The following is a 12,295-nucleotide window of genomic DNA, read 5'->3' on the forward strand; positions in this document are numbered from 1 at the left end:
TACCCCCTGCCCCGGCCTCCACTCTGGACTCACTACCCCCCTGCCACGGCCTCCACTCCGGGACTCACTTCCCCCTGCCCCGGCCTCCACTCCGGGACTCACTACCCCCTGCCCCGGCCTCCACTCCGGGACTCACTTCCCCCTGCTATGGCCTCCACTCCGGGACTCACTACCCACTCCCTCCACCTCGGCCTCCACTCCACGACTCACTACCCACCCCCTCCACCCCGGCCTCCATTCCAGGACTCACTACCCCCCTGCCCCAGCCTCCACTCTGGGACTCACTACCACCCTGCCCCAGCCTCCACTCTGGGACTCACTACCACCCTGCCCCAGCCTCCACTCCGGGACATACTACCCCCTCTGTCCTGGCCTCCACTCCGGGACTCACTTCCCCCTGCCCCGGCCTCCACTCCTGGACTCACTACCCCCCTGCCCCGGCCTCCACTCCGGGACTCACTTCCCCCCTGCCCCGGCCTCCACTCCGCGACTCACTTCCCCCTGCCCCGGCCTCCACTCCGGGACTCACTTCCCCCTGCCCCGGCCTCCACTCCTGGACTCACTACCCCCCTGCCCCGGCCTCCACTCTGGACTCACTACCCCCCTGCCCCGGCCTCCACTCCGGGACTCACTTCCCCCCTGCCCCGGCCTCCACTCCGCGACTCACTTCCCCCTGCCCCGGCCTCCACTCCGCGACTCACTTCCCCCTGCCCCGGCCTCCACTCCGGGACTCACTTCCCCCTGCCCCGGCCTCCACTCTGGACTCACTACCCCCCTGCCCCGGCCTCCACTCTGGACTCACTACCCCCCTGCCCCGGCCTCCACTCTGGACTCACTACCCCCCTGCCCCGGCCTCCACTGCGCGACTCACTACCCCCCTGCCCCGGCCTCCACTCCGCGACTCACTTCCCCCTGCCCCGGCCTCCACTCCTGGACTCACTACCCCAGCCTCGGCCTCCACTCTGGACTCACTACCCCCCTGCCCTGGCCTCCACTCCGCGACTCACTACCCCCCTGCCCCGGCCTCCACTCCGCGACTCACTACCCCCCTGCCCCGGCCTCCACTCCGCGACTCACTACCCCCCTGCCCCGGCCTCCACTCCGGGACTCACTTCCCCATGCCCCGGTCTCAACTCCGGGACTCACTACCGCCCGCTCAGCCTCTGCTTGGCACTCACTCCCCCTACCCCGGCCTCTGCTCCAGGACTCAGTACTCTCCCCCCCGCCTCACTCCAGGACTCACTACTCTCCCCCCTGCCTCACTCCAGGACTCAGTACTCTCCCCCCTGCCTCACTCCAGGACTCACTACTCTCCCACCCTGCCTCACTCCAGGACTCACTACTCTCCCCCCTGCCTCACTCCAGGACTCAGTACTCTCCCCCCTGCCTCACTCCAGGACTCACTACTCTCCCCCCTGCCTCACTCCAGGACTCACTACTCTCCCCCCCGCCTCACTCCAGGACTCACTACTCTCCCCCCTGCCTCACTCCAGGACTCAGTACTCTCCCCCCCGCCTCACTCCAGGGCTCACTACTCTCCCACCCTGCCTCACTCCAGGACTCATTACTCTCCCCCCTGCCTCACTCCAGGACTCAGTACTCTCCCCCCCGCCTCACTCCAGGACTCACTATCCTTGTGCCAGTCTGGCCTGTGACTCACCTCCAGGGCTCTCCAGCTTGGATTGAACTCACTTCCAGATGTGCTGTCTCTGTGCCGGTCTGGTTACCCAGTTATTGCCTGGAAGGAGATGGTACAATCAAGACTTCAGGTACTGTAACAATTCTCTATTTGTCCACTTTATCCCTGCAGCAATAAATGCTACAATTCCTTATTGCCTGCTATACCTGCATACTAGGTTTCTGCAATTCATCTACAAGGACACCCAGATCCCTCTGCACTTTGTACTTTCTGTCCATTGAGATAATAAGTTGCTTTTCTATTCCCACGAGCAAAACAGATGACCTCATATTTATTCATGTTAAACTCGATCTGCTGAATTTTGTCTAAGCTATTCACCTCAGATTTCTATGTCCATTTGTAATTTTCTTATTTCTTCACTGTGACCTACTACTTCAGTGTCATCTGAAAGTCTGGCTATGGCCCTTCCCTTCTCTGCATCCAAGTCATCGATATAGGTTCGAGTTTGTTGTGGCCCGATGCCTGAACCTCGTGGTGCTCCATGAGGTCCATCTTGGCAACCAGGAGAGGATCCATGTATTCCTGTGGGTGGGTTAAGTTATTGCAGATTGGGGCTTCTGCCCCTCGATGGAGTTGATCGCTTGGATCTACCGGAGAGTCCCTGCGTGTCAGAGCTCTGTGCTGGGAAATGGCAGGCTGACCCAAAAAGGTCTTCCGGTCCCGAAGAAGGGCTGGAAACGCGAAACGTCAAAGGATACTCGAAATGTCGACTTCTCCACCTCCTGACACTGCCTGGCCTGTTGTTCCAGCCTGCCTACTTTGGATCCCAGCACCTGCAGTCTTTTCTGTCTCTGAGCTGAAAAGGAGGCAGCATAGATCCTGGATTCAGGGTTCGGCTGGGGGACAGATTTGGGGCAGCTCATGGGGAAGTGGGAGCATGGTGGCCACCAGGTCTACTCTACATGAACCCATGAACCGCTCCCCCCTCCACCAAAGACATACCCAGGTCAGACCATGTAACATCCAGCCTATCAGCCCCTCCCCTCCCCCCTTAGACTTCTAGTCTTCAGAGGGTTCTGACATACTTCAGATTGATATGACAGGTCGAAGGGCCTGTACTGTGCTGTAATGTTCTATGTTCTGTGTTCTATGTACTCAGCTGATTGGTTAGCCAGAGGAGATTCTAATGCCCGGTTGCAGGTGTATGTTGTCACTGCCAGTCTGCCCTACTGCTGCTGGTGGCCTGTTCTAGATCACTTCACCTGCCAAGGCGCCTGGCCCAGAGGTTTGAATGGAGAACATCTCGAAAGGTAAGCGTGTGTTTTATTGTCTGATCAAGGTTAAAAATAAGGTGGGAAAATCTGTACCCATGGATTCAGAGTAGACGGGCAAGAAGTAGACCCTTGCTTGCTCTTTGAGACATCCCAGGAGCCAATTCAGTGAATTGTTATTGTACTGCCATCAAGCATCTTCCTTACATACGGAACTAACCATGATGACAGAGAACTGGGTTAGAGTGGTGCTGGAAAAGCACTGCAGTTCAGGCAGCATCTGCTGAGCAGGTGGATGACAGAGAACCTCCAACTGTGGTAAAGTAAAAGCCTTGCCTGATTGTTATGAGAGGTGCACAGATGTCCCGTGGTGCAGTGAGTGGTGTTCCCTGTCTCTGAGCCAGGAGCTCTGGGTTCGGGTCCTGCTCCAGGACTGGGTGACCAAAGGGGAGGTCCATTCTGAATGTGACCGAACAGCTGAAGCCATCGAAAGGAAGAGTTGGAGACTCTCCAATCGCTATCATGACTGAGGATTACAAAAAGTGTCTACAGAGAAGTGCAACTTGTCACAGCTACTCAGAATCCCTGAGTGAAATGTAAAATACCACCACCCACTTCCCTCTCTGACATAAATAACTAGGTTAGTGAGTCAGCTTATTGCTAAAACAGAAGGGAATGGGGCTTAGAAAATAGACAAATATAATCCACTAAAAATCTATATTTAGCTGACACTAATGCAGAAAATAATGAATTAGGTTCTAGCTTTCTGTTTTAAGCAACAATGTTACCAAACATACTTTCAGATTTTAATAATTTAGGGCCAGGATAGTGGTAATGTTAATGGGCTAGTAATCAAGAATCCCAGATGAAAGTTCCAGGGCTTATGGAGATACATCAGGATAGATGGTGGCATTTGAAACCAATGAAAAGCTAAAATAATGGCAAATATTACTGTTAAGGTCTAATCATAGAATCCCTATAGTGCAGATGCAGGCCATTTGGCCCAAACAATTCCACACTGACCCTCCGAAGAGCATCCCACCCAGACCAACCCTTATCCTGTAGATCCCACAGCTAACCCACCCACTTGGGTGACCGTCTTGTGTGGAGTTTGCACATTCTTCTGGTACTCGGGCTTTCTCCCACAATCCAAAGATGTGCAGGAGGTCAGGTGGACTGACCATATTAAATTGCCCATAGTGTTCAGGGATGTGCAGGTTAGACGCTTTAGTCAGGTTAATTGTACGATAATAGGGTAGGGGAATGGGTCACTCTTCAGAGGGTCAGTGTGGATGTGTTAGGCCAAATGGCCTGTTTCCACACTGTAGGGATTCTATGATGATTCCACACCGACAGTGACCTGAGGGTGGAATTGAACTGATGTCCCTAGCACCATGAGACTCCAGTGCTAACCACTGAGCCACCATGACACCTCATGTAATGGCAACATTATAAATGTGGTTGGTTGTCACAAAAAGCTATGTGTTTAACCCATGTGATCTCCTTCTGGTGAAGGAAATCTTCCATCTTTACCTGGTCTGGCCTACACATGACTGTGGACCCCCAACAATGTGGTTGATTCTTCACTGCCCGGTAAAGTGGCTCAGGTGGGAAATTAGGAATATGCCTCAAGTGATGACCATGCTAGTGATGCCAACATCTGAGGCAGGTAAAATGAAAAGCTAAGCTATACTTACAGCTTGCTATCTTCAAACAGGTCATGTCTGATTTCCCAACCTCTCCCAATATTCCCAATTCATCATTTGTTAATGTAGCTTTCCTCCTGGTCTGAGGAGACAGGAATACCTTGGCCAAAGTACAAGGTGGATGTTAACTGTGGCTGAAGGGAAACAAAGTGGCAGTCATGCCTCTGAGGGGCCAAGAGAGTTCTGTAAAAGCAGAGGGACCGAGGGAGTGCTGTACAGGCAGTGGGGCTGAGGGAGTGCTGTACAGGCAGTGGGACTGAGTGCTGTACAGACAATGGGACTGAGGGACTGCTGTACAGACAGTGTGACTGTGGGACATCTGTACAGGCAATGGGACTGAGGGAGAGCTGTACAGGCAGTGGGACTGAGTGCTGTACAGACAATGGGACTGAGGGACTGCTGTACAGACAGTGGGACTGAGGGACTGCTGTACAGGCAGTAGGACTGAGGGAGTGCTGAACAGGTAGTGGGACTGAGGGAGAGCTGTACAGGCAGTGGGACTGAGTGCTGTACAGACAGTGGGACTGAGGGAGTGCTATACAGGTAGTGGGACTGAGGGACTGCTGTACAGGCAGAGGGACCGAGGGAGTGCTGTACAGGTAGTGGGACTGAGGGAGTGCTGTACTGGCAGAGGGACCAAGGGAGTGCTGTACAGGCAGTGGGACTGAGAGAGTGCTGTCCAGGCAGAGGGACCGAGGGAGTGCTGAACAGGCAGTGGGGCTGAGTGCTGTACAGGCAGCAGGACTGAGGGAGTGCTGTACAGACAATGGGATTGAGGGAGTGTTGAACAGGCAGTGAGGCTGAGGGAGTGCTGTACAGGCAGCAAGACTGAGGGAGTGCGGTACAGACAATGGGACTGAGGGACTGCTGTACAGACAGTGGGACTGAGGGAGTGCTGTACAGGCAGTGGGACTGAGTGCTGTACAGACAATGGGACTGAGGGACTGCTGTACAGACAGTGGGACTGAGGGACAGCTGTACAGGCAATGGGACTGAGGGAGAGCTGTACAGGCAGTGAGACTGAGTGCTGTACAGACAGTGGGACTGAGGGTGTGCTGTACAGACAATGGGACTGAGGGAGTGCTGTACAGGCAGTGGGACTGAAAGAGTGTTGTACAGGCAGTGGGACTGAGGGAGTGCTGAACAGACAGTGGGACAGAGGGACTGCTGTACAGGCAGTGGGACTGAGGGACAGCTGTACAGGCAGTGGGACTGAGGGAGTGCTGTACAGGCAGTGGGACTGAGGGACAATAGACAATAGACAATGGACAATAGGTGCAGGAGTAGGCCATTCAGCCCTTCAAGCCTGCACTGCCATTCAATATGATCATGGCTGATCATTCCTAATCAGTATCCTCTTCCTGCCTTATCTCCATAACCCTTGATTCCACTATCTTTGAGAGCTCTATTCAACTCTTTCTTAAATGAATCCAGATACTGGGCCTCCACTGCCCTCTGGGGTAGAGCATTCCACACAGCCACCAGTCTCTGGGTGAAGAAGTTTCTCCTCATCTCTGTCCTAAATGGTCTACCCTGTATTTTTAAGTTGTATCCTCTGGTTCTGCACTCACCCATCAGCAGAAAAATGTTTCCTGCTGCCAGCGTGTCCAATCCTTTAATAATCTTATATGTCTCAATCAGATCCCCTCTTCGAAACTCAAGGGTATACAAGCCCATTCGCTTCAGTCTCTCAGTGTAAGGTAATCCCGCCATTCCAGGAATTGACCTCGTGAACCTACGCTGCACTCCCTCAATAGCCAGAATGTCTTTCCTCAAACTTGGAGACCGGAACTGCACACAGTACTCCAGGTGTGGTCTCACCAGGGCCCTGTACAGCTGCAGAAGCACTTCTTTGCTTCTATACTCAATTCCTCTTGTTATGAAGGTCAGCATGCTATTAGCCTTCTTCACTACCTGCTGTACCTGCATGCTTGCCTTCATTGACTGGTGTACAAGAAACCCATATCTCTTTGTACTGCCCCTTTACCTAAATTGATTCCATTGAGGTAGTAATCTGCCTTCCTGTTCTTGCCACCAAAGTGGATAACCATACATTTATCCACATTAAACTGCATCTGCCATGCATCTGCCCACTCACCTAACTTGTCCAGGTCACCCTGTAATCTCCTAACATCCTCATCACATTTCACCCTGCTACCCAGCTTTGTATCATTAGCAAATTTGCTAATGTTATTGCTGATACCGTCTTTTATATCTTTAACATATATTGTAAAAAGCTGCGGTCCCAGCACGGTCCCTGCGGTACCCCACTGGTCACTGCCTGCCATTCCGAAATGGAGCCGTTTATCACTACCCTTTGTTTCCTATCAGCCAACCAACTTTCAATCCAAGTTAGTACTTTGCCCTCAATACCATGCGCCTTAATTTTACTCACTAACCTCCTGTGTGGGACTTTATCAAAAGCTTTCTGAAAGTCCAGGTATACTACATCTACTGGATCTCCCTTGTCCATCTTCAGAGTTACATCCACAAAAAATTCAAGAAGATTAGTCAAGCATGATTTCCCCTTCATAAATCCATGCTGACTCTGTCCTATCCTGTTACTACTATCCAGATGTGCCATAATTTCATTCTTTATAATAGACTCCAGCATCTTTCCCACCACTGAGGTCAGACTAACTGGTCTATAATTTCCTGCTTTCTCTCTCCCACCTTTCTTAAAAAGTGGTACAACATTAGCCACCCTCCAATCCGCAGGAGCCGACCCCGAATCTATCGAACTCTGGAAAATAATCACCAACACATCCACGATTTCCCGAGCCACCTCCTTCAGTACCCTGGGATGTAGACCATCAGGCCCCGGAGACTTATCAACCTTCAGACCTAACAGTCTCTCCAACACCAATTCCTGGCAAATATAAATTCCCTTCAGTTCAGGTCCTTCAGCCACTGTTACCTCAGGGAGATTGCTTGTGTCTTCCCCAGTGAACACAGATCTGAAGTATCCATTTAATTCTTCTGCCATTTCTTTGTTCCCCGTAATATATTCCCCTGTTTCTGTCTTCAAGGGCCCAATTTTAGTCCTAACCATTTTTTCGCCTTGCACATACTTAAAAAAGCTTTTACTATCCTCCTTTATATTATTGGCCAGTTTACCTTCGGACCTCATTTTTCCTCTGCGTATTTTCTTCTTAGTAATCCTCTGTTGTTCTTTAAAAGCTTCCCAGTCCTCAGTTTTCCCACTTATCTTAGCTATGTTATACTTTTTCTCTTTTAACTTTATATGTTCCTTAACTTCCCTCGTCAGCCACGGCCACCCATGCCTACTCCTGGGATCTTTCTTCCTTTTAGGAATGAACTGATCCTGCAACTTCTGCATTATACACAGAAATATCCGCCATTGTTCCTCCACGGTCATCCCTGCTAAGGTATTGCACCATTGTACTTTGGCCAGCTCCTCCCTCATAGCTCCATAGTTCCCTTTATTCAACAGAAGTACTGTCACTTCCGACTGTACCCTCTCCCTCTCAAATTGCAGATTGAAGCTTAATGTATTATGGCCACTACTTTCAAATGGCTCCTTCACTTCGAGGTCTCTGACCAATTCTGGTTCGTTACACAATACCAGATCCAGAATTGCCTTCTCCCTGGTCGGCTCCAGCACCAGCACCAGCTGCTCTAAGAATCCATCTCTGAGGCACTCCACAAAGTCTCTTTCTTGAGGTCCAATACCACCCTGATTCTCCCAATCTGCCTGCATGTTAAAATCCCCCATAACAACTGTAGTAACATCTTTGCGACAGGCCAATTTCAGCTCCTGATTCAACTTACATTTGACATCCAGACTACTGTTTGGGGGCCTGTAGATGACTCCCAAGAGGGTCTTTTCACCCTTAGTATTTCGCAGCTCTATCCAACTGACTCTACATCCCCTGACTCTAGGTCCCCCCGCGCAAGGGACAGCTGTCCAGGCAGTGGGACTGAGGGAGTGCTGTACAGGCAGTGGGGCTGAGGGAGTGCTGTACAGGCAGTGGGACTGAGGGAGAGCTGTACAGGCAGTGGGACTGAGTGCTGTACAGACAGTGGGACTGAGGGACTGCAGTACAGGCAGTGGGACTGAGAGAGTTCTGTACAGGCAGAGGGACTGAGGGAGAGCTGTACAGGCAGTGGGACTGAGGGAGTGCTGTACAGGCAGTGGGACTGAGTGCTGTACAGACAGCAGGACTGAGGGAATGCTATACAGAAAGTGGGACTGCGGGAGTGTTGTACAGACCGTGGGAGTGAGGGCGTGTTGTACAGATAGTGGGAGTGAGTGAGTGTTGTACAGGCAGTGGGACTAAGGGAGTGCTTTACAGACAGTGAGTCTAAGGGAGTGCTCTACACACAGTGGGATTGTGGGAGTGCTGTACAGAGAGTGAGACTGAGGGAGTGTTGTACAGACAGTGGGACCGAGGGAGTGTTGTACAGATGGTGGGGCTGAGGGAGAGCTGTACAGACAGTGGGACTGAGGGAGTGCTGTACCAAAAGTGGGACTGAGGGAGTGCTTTACAAACAGTGGGACCGAGGGCGAGTTTTACAGACAGTGGGCTTGAAGGAGTGCTGTACCGACAGTGGGCTGAGGGAGTGTTGTACAGACAGTGGGAGTGAGGGAGTGTTGTACAGTTGGTCGGACTGTGGGAGTGCAGTACAGACAGTGGGACTGAGGGAGTGCTGTACAGGCAGTGGGGTTGAGGGCGTGTTATACAGACAGTGGGATTGAGGGAGTGCTGTACAGACAGTGGGACTGAGGGACTGCTGTACAGGCAGTGGGACTGAGGGACAGCTGTACAGGCAGTGGGACTGAGGGAGAGCTGTACAGGCAGTGGGACTGAGTGCTGTACAGACAATGGGACTGAGGGAGTGCTGTACAGACAATGGGACTGAGGGAGTGCTGTACAGGCAGTGGGACTGAGAGAGTGCAGTACAGGCAGTGGGACTGAGGGAGTGCTGAACAGACAGTGGGACTGAAGGACTGCTGTACAGGCAGTGGGACTGAGGGACAGTTTTCCAGGCAGTGGGACTGAGTGCTATACAGACAGTGGGACTGAGGGAGTGCTGTACAGACAGTGGGGCTGAGGGAGTGCTGTACAGGCAGTTGGATTGAGGGAGAGCTGTACGGACAGTGGGACTGAGGGACTGCTGTACAGGCAGTGGGACTGAGGGAGAGCTGTACAGGCAGAGGGACTGAGGGAGTGCTGTACAGGCAGTGGGCTGAGGGAGTGTACAGGCAGTGGGCTGAGGGAGTGCTGTACAGACAGTGGGTCTGAGGGTGTGTTGTACAGTTGGTGGGGCTGAGGGAGAGCTGTACAGACAGTGGGACTGAGGGAGTGCTGTACAGGCAGTGGGGCTGAGGGAGTGCGATACAGACAGTGGGAGTGAGGGAGTGCTGTACAGACAGTGGGACCGAGGGAACGGTGTAAGGACAATGGGCTGAGGGAATGTTATCCAGACAGTAGGACTGAGGGAGTGCTGTACAGACAGTGGGAATGAGGGAGTGCTGTACAGACAGTGGGACTGAGAGAGTGCAGTACAGGCAGTGGGACTGAGGGAGTGCTGAACAGACAGTGGGACTGAAGGACTGCTGTACAGGCAGTGGGACTGAGGGACAGTTTTCCAGGCAGTGGGACTGAGTGCTATACAGACAGTGGGACTGAGGGAGTGCTGTACAGACAGTGGGGCTGAGGGAGTGCTGTACAGGCAGTTGGATTGAGGGAGAGCTGTACGGACAGTGGGACTGAGGGACTGCTGTACAGGCAGTGGGACTGAGGGAGAGCTGTACAGGCAGTTGGACTGAGTGCTGTACAGGCAGTGGGCTGAGGGAGTGCTGTACAGACAGTGGGGCTGAGGGAGTGCTGTACAGGCAGAGGGACTGAGGGAGTGCTGTACAGGCAGTGGGCTGAGGGAGTGTACAGGCAGTGGGCTGAGGGAGTGCTGTACAGACAGTGGGTCTGAGGGTGTGTTGTACAGTTGGTGGGGCTGAGGGAGAGCTGTACAGACAGTGGGACTGAGGGAGTGCTGTACAGGCAGTGGGGCTGAGGGAGTGCGATACAGACAGTGGGAGTGAGGGAGTGCTGTACAGACAGTGGGACCGAGGGAACGGTGTAAGGACAATGGGCTGAGGGAATGTTATCCAGACAGTAGGACTGAGGGAGTGCTGTACAGACAGTGGGAATGAGGGAGTGCTGTACAGACAGTGGGGCTGAGGGTGTGCTGTACAGACGGGGGGGGGGGATGCTGAGGGAGTGTTGTACAGACAGTGGGGATTGAGCGAGTGCTGTACTGACAGTGGGAATGAGGGAGTGTTGTACAGACAGTGGGGCTGAGGGAGTGCTGTACAGACAGTGGGGATTGAGGGAGTGCTGTACTGACAGTGGGAATGAGGGAGTGTTGTACAGACAGTGGGGCTGAGGGAGTGCTGTACAGACAAGGGGGATTGAGGGAGTGCTGTACTGACAGTGGGAATGAGGGAGTGTTGTACAGACAGTGGGGCTGAGGGAGTGCTGTACAGACAAGGGGGATTGAGGGAGTGCTGTACTGACAGTGGGAATGAGGGAGTGCTGTACAGACAGTGGGGCTGAGGGAGTGCTGTACAGACAGGGGGGGATTGAGGGAATGCTGTACTGACAGTGGGAATGAGGGAGTGTTGTACAGACAGTGGGGCTGAGGGAGTGCTGTCCAGACAGTGGGCGTGAGGGAGTGATGTACAGACAGTGGGACTGAGGGAGTGCTGTACAGTCATTGGGAGTGAGGGAGTGCTGTACAGACAGTGGGCTGAGGGAATGCTGTCCAGACAGTGGGCGTGAGGGAGTGATGTACAGACAGTGGGCTGAGGGAGTGCTGTACAGATGGTGGGAGTGAGGGAGTGCTATACAGACAGTGGGGCTGAGGGAGTGCTGTACAGTCATTGGGAGTGAGGGAGTGCTGTACAGACAGTGGGCTGAGGGAGTGCTGTCCAGACAGTGGGCGTGAGGGAGTGATGTACAGACAGTGGGACTGAGGGAGTGTTGTACAGATGGTGGGAGTGAGGGAGTGCTATACAGACAGTGGGGCTGAGGGAGTGCTGTACAGTCATTGGGAGTGAGGGAGTGCTGTACAGACAGTGGGCTGAGGGAGTGCTGTCCAGACAGTGGGCGTGAGGGAGTGATGTACAGACAGTGGGACTGAGGGAGTGTTGTACAGATGGTGGGAGTGAGGGAGTGCTATACAGACAGTGGGGCTGAGGGAGTGCTGTACAGTCATTGGGAGTGAGGGAGTGCTGTACAGACAGTGGGCGTGAGGGAGTGCTGGATGGGGTGGCTTTTCAAGTTTCTCCGCTCTTTCAGCTCAGTAATAAAAAAAATCTTATGGCACTGCTTCAAAGGAGAGAGTCCAATATTTATCTCTCAACCAACATCAATAAAACAGTTTACATTGTCATTATCATATTGCTGCTTGTGTGCAAATTGGTTGCTACAGTTCCAACACCGCAGCAGTGACAAAATACTTCAAAGCGTCTTCATTTACTGGAAAGTGCTTTAGGAGCCCTGAGACAATGAGGGACACTGGATAAATGTGTCTGCCTTTTATTTAGTGACCAACATCCTCTGTGATTGTGACTCAGATCTGTCACCTCTCCTGCTCAGCCTTAATCTCATCGCAGGGTTCCAAGCAGTTGGCCATCCCATTCTCCAGTAATAGAC

This window comes from Chiloscyllium plagiosum, unplaced genomic scaffold (genome assembly GCF_037043375.1).
Source record: "Chiloscyllium plagiosum isolate Xiang-an unplaced genomic scaffold, Cpla_swu_hap1 HiC_scaffold_9, whole genome shotgun sequence".
Taxonomy (NCBI): Eukaryota; Metazoa; Chordata; class Chondrichthyes; order Orectolobiformes; family Hemiscylliidae; genus Chiloscyllium; species Chiloscyllium plagiosum.